Source organism: Crocodylus porosus, unplaced genomic scaffold, assembly GCF_001723895.1.
Source record: "Crocodylus porosus isolate Cpor-Errol unplaced genomic scaffold, CroPor_comp1, whole genome shotgun sequence".
Taxonomy (NCBI): Eukaryota; Metazoa; Chordata; order Crocodylia; family Crocodylidae; genus Crocodylus; species Crocodylus porosus.
In genome coordinates this window covers 48,164,916-48,176,619 of record NW_017728886.1, presented here as the reverse complement: position 1 = coordinate 48,176,619, position 11,704 = coordinate 48,164,916, and the positions used below count along the sequence as shown (strand labels likewise).

The following is an 11,704-nucleotide window of genomic DNA, read 5'->3' as shown; positions in this document are numbered from 1 at the left end:
ATGACCTGCCTGGTTGCCCTAGCAACCCCCATCTGTGTTGCTCCAGGGTGCTTCAGCAGCCCTATTCCTCCTGCTAGTAGCAGGCACCCTGGTGCCCTGTTACACCTCTCCCCTCCCTGGGGCGTCTCCTTAGGAGCGGGGCGCGGGAGTGCCCCGCGACAGAGTACATTATTATTCCTTAATAACAACTCACCACTTACTCCTCAGTGGAGGCTGAATTAGTTGTTGAAATCTGAACATTTTTTTTATTAGGAGAGGCACTTTTGTATTCATAAAAATCAGATTTAATAATTGAAAATGAAAGACATGAAAGAGATTAGTCTATTTTTATTTTAAATAAAGGACAAATATTTAATGTTTCTAGAATTATTCAGGATTTTCCGCTTTTCATGATAAACTTTTTCCTAAGAACAGTTTTAAAATTCATGCTAAGTAACTGATTCATGTTACAATATTTGGCTTATAAAGATATTTGTTAATTAAATTATAATTTCCCAACAATTTTTCCAAGTTACTGAAAATAGTACGAAATGACCTTTCTCTTGTCTGAAAATTCATTTTATTGAATGTTGTTTCAATTTTTGTTACTTTCTTCTTTGTTTTATTTTTATTTTACTAACAGTTAATATTAAACAGGTTAATGCTGCTTTAATACAATAACATCATATGTTATTGTATATGTCATTTACATCTAAGTATCCACGGCAGATTAATCAATAATAAATACAATGATCACATCCGTGCGTGCTCTTTTACATAGAACTATGTCCAACTGCCTGAATAAGGCATGAAGACTTCTCTGCACACTGGAAGTGCAGTACAGATTACTGCATTAAGAACTTTCCATGACCTTATACTATACCATTTTTTACCTACATCTTTTGAAAGGAGCCAAATTCTTCTTCATTTATTGCAGATGCAAGAGGCAGCAAAGGTTCAGGGATAAAAAAGTAGACTAAAAATGAAGAGAGTCTGTGTTCTGTTCTTGGCTCTACTGCTGATCTTGGCCAGATCATTTAATCTGTTGGTGTTTTTGTGTTCCCTTAGATTGTAAAGCTTTGGAGATGGAGTTGTCTAGTTTTGTGTGTTTGGCCAGTACCTAGCAACAAGATATAGGCCCCTGGTCTTGAGTTGAGTCTCCAGTCACTCCTGTAATAAAAAGAATAATGATTTACCTAGGAAAAACTCAGTAGAATATTGACCAAGAAGAGAGATATAGAAAAAAACCCACTCTCTTCTGCAGTGAAACAAAGGATAATTAAGTAAAATATAAGAGCTAATACATTCCCTCTCCCACACCCAAAACTAAGCTGAACCCAAGTGAAATGGAGAAACTTTTAGTAGCAGAAACATCTGTTTTCTTTAGGGCCTGATTAGTTGAAAAATCCAATTTATATGTCTGACACTATTTCCAAATAGCACTTTGGATCAAAGAGAAAACAAAAAGGCTGTGTTGTCTCCACCCCCCAACATTCACAGAGAACAGCCATATCTTTTTACTTCAGGGTAAATTGCTTTATTTTGGATTAAGTTTAACAACAAGGAAGAAAATAAGTGATATTCTGTGAAAGGCCTTCAGCATGTCTCTTGTGGTAGAGGCTGCTACAAACAGGGAAGAAGGGCTTTCTTACCTTCATAGCAGGCTTGCCTTTTGGAGCTTGGGTTGAATCCCAGGCTTGAAATCTTGCTGTTGTCATTGGTGGATCTCATCCCCCAATCAGGAGGCAACAAGAGGAGTTCAGTCATGCCCCTTGTCTGAGGGGAGGGAGAGAGGAGTTCCCCCCTCCCCCTCTGTGGACCTGATTGAAAACTGCAACACTCAGGTCCGGAAGACTTCAGGGGCGGAGCCCTGGAGCATATAAAAGGAGCTGCATGCCTAGCATGAGGGGAGCACATCTGAGAGAGAGAAGAGCGGGGCTTGAAAGAGCTGAGGAGAGCTGCTCAGCAGGGCAAAGCAGTAGCCCAGACACATCCCTGAAGACTTGCATCAGCAGGGAATGGCAGATGGCTGTAGCAGCTAGGCTCTCGGTGTTCAGCACGGCACATGGCGTCCAGACCCTGGGAGCAGTGTGAGATGGCTCAGGTCTGCAACCTTTGGCATGCGGCCAGAGACACGGCACACAGGATGGTGCATGGAGTAGGACCTTTGGAGCGCTTGGGCGGCTCAGGTCCTCAACCCCCGGGATGAGGCTGGGAGTTCAGTGCAGGAGATGTTGCATGGAGGGTCCAGGAGTGGACCAAGCCTGGTGCTGCAGGAGGCAGCTGAGGCCTCCGACCCATAGCAAAAGGTTGAGTCCAGAGAGCCAGATGATGATCGGGCTACTGAGCCAGCCGACAGGGCCAAGCCAGAGGCCCCAGAAGCCCTGCATAGTGGAGCCCTGTTCCAGGGGACAGTGATCCTCCCTCCCCCGCCAAGCCTACTGCAGGCAAGAGAGCAGCCTGGCACAGAGAACAAGGACCACCATCCAGGGCTGGGAGCCATAGGCTGCAGGGAAAAGAGGATTCCCACAGGGGAGGGAGTCTCTCCCCTGGTTATTTAAGGGCTCCTGAAAGGGGAGGTCCCACTGAGAGGGCCTCTTTAAAGTTACCAGCTTCTTTGTAGGGCTTGGGAAAAGCCCAAGGGCATTGGGGTTTCCTCTCGGGATTGAGTTCATCTTTAGGGTTTATCTGTTTCAGATCAGATACTTACCTGTGACTTACCTGTATCTGGAGCACTGGTATAAGGTTTTATGTCATTTAACCAGAGGATATTGTATATGCTACTGGTTTAGATATCTTATAAATATATATATATACAGTGTACATATGTTATATCCATGTTCCTTTCCCTTGCGATAAGTTAATGTAAATAAATTTGTATATAGTTAAGTCCCCTGACTGTCCTGGCCAGGGAAGGAGGGAACCTGAGCGGTCTACAGTTCCCACCTCACAGCACACCTGCCAGCTAACAATCCCCTTCAATTGGAGAAGGGGAGTATATACCCATGTTGCCTTGGCTACACCTTCCACACATTTGTGACAGCTCATTCAGTTTTAACTCTTGCTGAAAGAACCTTTAGGAATGAGAAGTGAGGGTATTCTGTGACTGCAGGGTCTGTATATATGTTGAGTTTTGCCAGTGATACACACAAAAGGAAGAGCAGACTCCTTGCTAGCTGGTCCTTGATCTACAAAGTTCCACTGAAAGTATTTTCCAATATTTCCCATGTAAGAGTTATGCAGATTTAATAACATACAAATACACTAGAAAATACATCCATATTGCTATAAAATTAGTCAGTTTGCCTGAAATGTATCTGTATGTACAATGACAGAATGTATTTTGTGTAATATATTTTTATATAAATGAGGGTTAGCCAATGTAACTCCAAAAGAGAGGGAAGGATTGTGTGGGGCCCTCACATCTCTATTCCTGCCTTGTACAAAGCTAAGCTAAAGAGTGTCAGACTAACAAAGTCACTGTGGATGCTTGGACACATGATGGGAGTTTAGTTCTTAGGGGTGCATGTACACACCATGGGTTTTAATCCTCACTAAATTAAATAGGTTTATAACATTTAAACTTGCTTATTTTGAAGCATCAAATCTGTGTACATGGTAATGGTGTCACATGTACAAGTGGCCTGTGGCAGTACAAATAGTAGTACAGGGGATGATGGCAGGCTGGTAAAAAAGTAGTAGAATTCTGCTTGTAGCTTGCACTGATCTGGGCCTCAGAAAACTGACTAGGCAGGTCTTCTGAGCTCCCACAGAAAACTTGGCTTCTCCTCAGGCTTTCAGATGAGGCCTGCAAATTATGTACTTTACAATCGGCAACAGCACATTATATCAAATATATTCTAAGGCCCTTTTTACACATTAATTCTAGCCAGCTCCTGGACCTCTTAATCCCTGGATTGTGAACACATTAACACCTGAAACTAGCTTTAAAGTTGCACCACTCCAGGGCAGCTTTATTTCTGATCTACATTACCCAACTTGTGTTCCATTGATGTGTGGCCACTCCCCACAAATGAGGTGCCCAAGCTGAAGTCCTCCAGTATGCCAGGATGCAGTGTCCCCTCTTTCACCATCCTATTTTGGGTAGACAAACTTTCCACCCCCTGAACTCTATTGCTCAGGTGGTAGCTCTGGCATCAAGCCAACTTCCCCTCCCATCCTCAGGAGTGTGACCTTCCCATTCCCAGGGCTGCAACCCTGTGCAAACAGCCTTCAGAGCATGTGCCAGCAGCAAGCAGAAACTTTTTCTTGACCTCCAACTCAGCCATCTTCTCCAGCATGAGCCAAAGGATGCCCCCCCTGGACCAGCACCCTCCAACACCCCAATCCCAAATCCCAGTTTGTTAAAACATGAAACCTTCTTTAATTTACTTCCTCTATTTCTTTCTAAAATTCCTTTTTTTTAAACTTATTTTTAATTTCACCACCCTTCCTCTACCCCTATTACCCACCCCATCACATTAATTCTTTGCCTCCCAGCTTTATGTTCCCATCCCCACACCCCATCTCTCTCCACACCCCCACCTGGAGCAGGTGTAGAAGACTGTAATGGCTCACCAATTCTGTAGTGGTAACTCATAGCTATAGCTCCTAGTCCAGGGGCAGACAAAATGCAGCCCAGGGGCTGGATGCAGCCCACTAGGCCATTCTATCCGGCCCGTGGGACCCCTAAAAAATTTAGAAAATCAATATTTATCTGCCCCTGGGTGCCTATCATGGAGCCCTCGATGGTTTGCCAAAACTCAGTAAGCGGCCCTCCACCCAAAATCATTGCTCACCCCAGCCCTAGTCCAACCCTGCTCACCAGCACTCTAGTGATAAGTCACAGCTGTGCAGGTTGGGGAGGGTCAGAAAAAGTTTTTAACTTTAAGGTGTGATTGTTCCAAAGTCAATTTAGCTTTACAGCTGAACAACATTTGAGCAGCCCAAACTGTAATGTGTAACAAGTCCCTAATCCAGGGGTGTCCAATTTATGGTTCATAGGCAAAATCTGGCTTGTTCCATCTAGCCTGTTGGCAGCCTGGTGGGGTACTGGAAATTGGAGGGCGTGGCTTGCCACAGAATTTGGGGTCCCTCGAACCCAATGGACATGGCCATCAGCAGCAGCCCCTGGACCTGCCCTGCTGCCTACTCCCAGACCTGTGCTGGTGCCTAAGCATGGCTCCTTATTGCTGCCCACATGCAGCTCTGATGCAGTTGCTGCTGGCCCTGTGAATCCAGCCCTAGAGGAACCCCTATGGTCCAGACTTGGGTTATGGCCTAGTATGAGTTTGACATCCCTGTTCTAGTTGTACAGAAATATAACTAGGACAGGGAAACTGGGGAAGATGCCCTTGGTGCTGGCTTGAGGGGGAGGCAGAAAAAAATACTGTGCCACAGCCATTGTAATCATGCCAGTGGCATGGCAGCAGCTGGAAGTTGCCACTGCCCCCATGCGTTGCAGTTGCCCCAAGTACCCAGTTGCCTTGTTCCACCTTTGTAGGCATACAAAAAGTGTACATAACTCATTACATGAGAATAGATGTATAATGAATTTCTATGCAATAAGTATCTGAGGTTAAGCATTGTGCCAAAGGATGAGTGAAATTTGGCAGGTTCTAAATCTCTGTTAAGAATTCATGTGGTAGTTTCTATCTATCTGGTTTTGCTTCTATCTCATTTTGCTTTCAATTTATATTTGGCCAACCTTGAAGTTCAAAGCTATGAAATTAATTTTTTTTTGTTCTGTTTAAAAATAACATTACTGCTGCTTGGGTTGCCATGTCATTAACAGAATATCCAAACTGAGTGAGATAGTACAATCACATAGATTTAAAAGATAAGCAGCTAAATGATAAAGTTCTTTCCCTTGAGAACCAGTGCCTTGTACATCCTTACTTCAGAGGTCTCTTGTTTCTCTTTCCATTCGTTTAGAGAACTCCATAGTTCTTGCCCGTTACTATTGTTTAGTGATAGGACTGCATTAAAAACACAGGAGGCAAATCTTGGGCCTTGTGCATGTGCCAATTTGGGACTCTTTCCTTCCACATTTTATAGAGCTGCTGAAAAGATACTCCATGGAGATGACTTTGCTACAATGCCTAGAGAAGCTTCACGGGCTCTTACATACCTTCACCTGTAAAGTGAAGGGATGAAAAATAGATAGATGATCAGTAGATCCCCTCTGGGCTTCTCCCATCAATTACTGCAGCTTCTTGTCCCCTGCATAGTGCTAGATTGGGATCATGTAGGAATTCCCCCCTTAAATCAGATTGTCATAGACTGGGCATGTCTACATGTGCATTAATGCACTGTGGTTACTGTACATTAAGTACAGTACCTATAATCATGCTGGTGCATGCCTTTTAAATGACACTAATGTGCAGTAGACTAAACCTGTGTATTAGTGCAATAACATGGCTTTTGGCATAATGTACTGATGCACAGTAGAATTAGTCTAATGCCATTTAGTGTCTCTTGTAGATGCACCCACTGTAGGGCTTTTTTGCCCCACTCTGTACTGTGAGACCTGCTTCTTTTGCTAGAATCTTTCTAGCATATATTAATCAATTATTTCCCTGTTATTGCAGTGGAAAGCATCAGCAGTGTCCTCATTACCTCTGTTTTTACGTCATTTTATATGGTGCTTGTGTTCTTTTGGATTTTGCTCCTTGTAGTTGTACGTGAAGGTTTGAAATGGGAATTTTCCAGATTCTTTTGCTTAATGAGTGCCGATGAATTCAGGAGATTGGACCCAGTGACCCAGAAGTCCTTTACAAGTCCTGTGTGTCTGTGTTTATAAAACTTAGATTTGTCCCATTCATGGACATATATATGTTGTGCTGGGGTGTATGTACTTATGCTATCAGAAGGTTGCCAAAAGGTCCTTCCTAGCCCCAGATCTAATGGGATGTGTTTGGGATTTTTGATGCTATGCTATTAAAGAGAATGCTTGGAATTAGGGACAGGTCCAAATGTTGGCAATCTATATTCAGATCCTTATCCCTCCCATCCCTCCAGCACTTTCTTCCATGCGCGCAACTTTAGGGTCTTTTGAAATACAGATCTAAATCTGAATATTAAGGCTTAGCCCATCTCTGCACAAAACTTTGAACTTGGAACTCGACAGGTAAGAAGCTGTTCAGTTCACGTTTACTGAAGCATTATAAATTCTAGAAGAGAGCATTTAATTTTGCTCTGTTCTCATGTGTCATTTAGAGTTCCAGAAACCAAGGTTAGATGATGACTTCCTGTGATCTGCTTTATGTGTTATGTATTACAGTACAGAAAATTCAGTTTTTCATTTTTTTCTTAAATATGGATCCTCATAATCATTTCAATTTTATCAAGGAAAGAAAGTCTGTATACAAATCATATCTTAATAAACAGATGAAGAGCACTGAGGGCATTTTGTAGTGAGGGTATTACATCTGCATCAATTTTGGTTGCCTGGGGACTGCTATGCCCTTGAAGGAGAGATCAGGATTTGGCTCTAAAACTTCAAGGGCTAGTTTATTACTTCATCCTCAGGTTTAACTCTATTCTAAATGTATATATCATGTATTACATGGAGTTTTGGAATTGTGACTATAATTTTGCTGCATTGCTTTTTGTTACAAATGATGCAACTTTACTTGCTGATTCAGTAACCTAAATGAGCCAAGTCTGCAGTTTTTCTCTGTAGACTGTAGGGTTTTGGCCTTTTCTACAGGTCTGCAGGGAACTTGTAGTGATATTCTGTTTTTTATAATGCCATGCTCAAGGCTCAGGGAGAAGAGATTTCATATGAAATCAGAAAGTGATTTGTGTCTCTTAAGCAGTAGCTTTGGCATTAAGACTTTTCAAAGTCATCCCCACTGCCTGTTCTTCTTTCAGTATATAGATTTATCTGAGTGGAGATAGCCAAGACTCACTCACAAAACAGAATTCTAAACAAATATTTCTGTCCTTTGATTTTTTAAATGTCTACATTTTTTTCAGATTGTTTTCATTCTATCCTATTTACTCTCCACACCTTTGTCTACTTTCCTTTTTAAAATTCTTTTTGCTATGTTTCTTCTAGAGGTATGAAATGCTTCCAAGCTAAGGTGGCAGTCCACAAGTCTTTTATCATTCAAATTCCATCCCAAGGCTCTATTCTGCTGCAGTGTTTGCTATCTGCCAGCCACTTAATCACTAAATATTAAGGCAAACGAAAAAACCCTACCAAAGAAACCATGCATATGTGTCTGCCATCCACCTAGCCACTTGCGGCTATGTTTTCTCCTGTTCCTCCTCCTCCTGTATTTTCTCTTTGATACTGTAACCTATTTCAGGGAAGAACTTGGACTTTGTAAATGTCAGTGTCACCATCATTGTCATCATCATCAAAATATGAATAATAATAATGATTATAATAGTGCTAGTACAATACTTGGGTATGTTTTAGGAAATACCAAGTAACATGAATGGAAGTGAACATTTTAATGGGACGCACTACATAGCACTATAGAAATAATCATAATAAATATTAAAACTTGTAACAATCTGTACAATCATTTGCAAGAGAAGCACAATTGTTTAAACACAAGTGGCAGATGTACAGCTATAAAACCTAGAAAGTAACAAGGGCACTGTGACAAGACCCTGGTGCAGGGTCCCTTTGTCCTTTTACAGTCAGTCCTATTGTCCCTGATCAGCACAGAAACTTCCCACTGACTGTGCCCCATGCTCCCAACTCACAGTCCTCTGCTTTTCCCAGTGCCCTTCAATCCCAAACCACAGCCCCCTCCAGCCCTGCTGGTGCCCCTTACTCCTGATCCATACCCCTCTGCTTCCCACAGCCCTGCAGTGTCTCCCAGCTGCTCTGCCCCATGAACAAGGGCACCAGCCCTCATACGGCTGGCAGAGGCATGCAGCTCCCTGCTGCCCCCTTGCCCCATTCTTCTGCTGAGGGGCAGGTACATGCCCTGCCCAGCTGCAGTCCCAGCATCTGGACAGCTTCTCCCAGTGCCAGCAAGCATTACCACCCCTCATACACCCAGCCGCTCCATACACCCTGCCACACACACACGCAGCCCCTGGACAGTCCACAAGCCCTGGCCCTCCGACTCTCATCCCCCATGGACTTACCTGCATCCAGCTACTGGGGCTGCTCTCACCACCCTGCTTGGCTATGTGCCGGCCACATGGGTGTACGGCTGCAGACTCATGTGATGCCCCTTACCTCCAATCACCCCTCCCCCAGCTCCAAGCAGCTTGCTAGGGCAAGCCAGGAAGTGCTGGGGGAAACTTCAGTACTGAGTAGTGCAAAATCCTGGACATTTGTTAATATTATAAAAAAACACGCAGACCGAGTTGGGAAGACCCAAAAAAGGGACGTGTCTGGGAAAACCCAGATGTATGGTAAACCTAGTTTAGATAAAGCACCCGTTCAACCATTTTGAAATGCACAAGGGCATATTACACATGACAGTGGGGTACCACTGGGGTAATCTAATTAAAATGTGAATCAACTTGTCTATGGGCACCCCAAAATCTTACCACCTAGTGGGACTCCAACTGTATATCGGCTCCCTGGCACTGTACATGTCAATTGCTTGTCCTGTCTGTTGCTTTATCAGCTCCCTTGAAGACTGGTTTGTTCTAGGCCCTAAGCACTCCAAGCCTTAGTCCTCGGGGATTCACTGTTTCTTTCTCATTCCATCTGCTTTTGACTCTGAGCTGTTCCCAGGCTTCTGGGACTCAGGGCTTTGAGCTTTGCAGGTGCACTGCCCAATACCCAAAGCCACTGCAACAGGCTCTTCAGTTTGACCGCACTTCAGGTTCCTGTCCTCGGGCTATTTTGTCTGTGGCTCCAGCCTCCATTTGGGGAAGGATATCAGGCAGAGTTCTGAGACACCCTGTTATATGGCCTCCCCATATCCCCTTACAGATGCTCTCAGTCTACTAGGTGTCCTTCAAACAAAAAGAGAAAAATTCAACTGAAATTTCATTTCAGGGTAAATGGACACCATCGTAACTTAGGGTTTTGCTTATGGGCTTGCTGTCCAGAAATAAGGAACAAAGAATAATCTTCAACAGAGACTTATTCCTCTCTCGGATTACTTGGGCAGTAAGGCCTGTCCTTCCCTCTTTCAGGGACAATCCTCACAGGTAAGGCGTGACTGTCTCTCCAACCCTGTTTCTCCTCTGGCAGACTCTTACCTCTCTAACCTTTGCTGGCCCCAAAAGCCTAGGTCTCAAAGGGGATAAATGCACTTCCCTGCCTTTTCTCGCCATTCTTTGTAACAGGGGCTTGGCTCCCTGTTACAGTTATCAATATGGAGAAATTGCACTATGATAATGTTTCAGGTACCTACCTGTGTGGGAATAAATGACAACCACCCTAGAGACATACATTTCCATCCTGACTAAACATTTTGATTGCTGTATTAATATCAGATCTCACATCCACATCTGTATGTGTTGAATATTATCATTATTACCACTGACTTAAGGGAAGCTGCTGCTGTGCTTCAAGTTAGGCAGGAACATGTGTGTATTCAAGGAATATATTATTTTAAAAAGCATCCATTAAGGGCCTAGTCCTATGAAGTGTTGAGAGGGGAGGTGAAAACACTAGTTTATTTTCTAGGATGGTGTGCAGGGGTGGAGGGGTAATGAGTTTGCTTTCCATTCAGCTTTAAAGCTCTCTAGCGTGGGTAGATTTGGATTTATATTTGAGAGATTGTAAAGGTGTCTAAAAGGCTGAACTGGAACAGGATGACTAGCATTTCCATTTCTGACATATATGTGGTAATCTTTGGAAACTGGAGTCAAAGCTTTTTCCATCACTTAAATTGGTTATCTCGGCTAAAGTGTCACATTAGGAGGATTTCCACTTGTGGGAACTGTCCAGACTATATAATAATGAAATGACATGTATTTATTATGTGTTATTTCAATTATATCTGAAATCTAATGAATGCCCAACTATAAATTTACATATAAATAAATAATGATAGAAATAAAAATAAATATTAGTTTTTAGCTGTTTGCTCTGGGCAGCTACTTTCAATTTAGCAGCAACATCAGATCTCTAGATTTTATATCAATTTTGTATTCAAACTATCATGCATCCTCCTTTTGAAGTAAAATTCTTGGGCTCCTACAGATATGTGGGGAGCCTTCTCTGACGCACTGGAAATCTAGTGCATCAGAGCAGACTCAATTACTTGAGTCTGCTGGAGCATGGAAATTGACACTCTATGGCAGCCTTCTGTGTCATGTGTATCAGCATTCCATTGCGTGTCCAGACTGAAAAAATGGTGATGGGATGCTTTGAAATAAAACACATTTGATGAGCTATAGTTCAAAGTACTCTGCCATCATTTTTTTCAGCATGGGGATGTTGATACACTTGATGTGAGGATGCTTTTAATTAGCATGGCTCACTAATTGAATGCAAGTAATGAATGCAAGTTAAAATAAGGCAAAAATACAGGAGGTGTGCAGTGGTAACAGAAAGGTAGTGCTTGAAGGAAAGGAATTTCTGCTGAAAGTTTGTTGTATCTGTTCCAATAAGGACTAATATCTTTTTCTACTTCTAGATAATACCCTCAAATAATGATGCAGTAATTCTTCATAGATTTCGTAGACATTAGGGCTGGAGGGGACCTCGGGAGATCATCGAGTCCAGCCCCCTGCCCAAAGGGCAGGAAGTCAGCTGGGGTCATAGGATCCCAGCAAGATAAGCATCCAATTT

General features: G+C 43.0%; 1 long non-coding RNA gene across 1 annotated transcript in view; it reads right to left on the bottom strand.

Moving 5' to 3' along the window:
* Window positions 1–6,025, bottom strand: part of LOC109321082 — a 7,835-nt gene extending 1,810 nt beyond the window's left edge. The window contains exons 1-2 of the long non-coding RNA XR_002103974.1: window positions 6,015–6,025; window positions 4,519–4,524 (exon numbers count right to left, since the gene is read on the bottom strand). This is a non-coding gene — a long non-coding RNA (uncharacterized LOC109321082). The remainder of the gene's footprint in view (window positions 1–4,518; window positions 4,525–6,014) is intronic.
* Window positions 6,026–11,704: the final 5,679 nt, after the last annotated feature.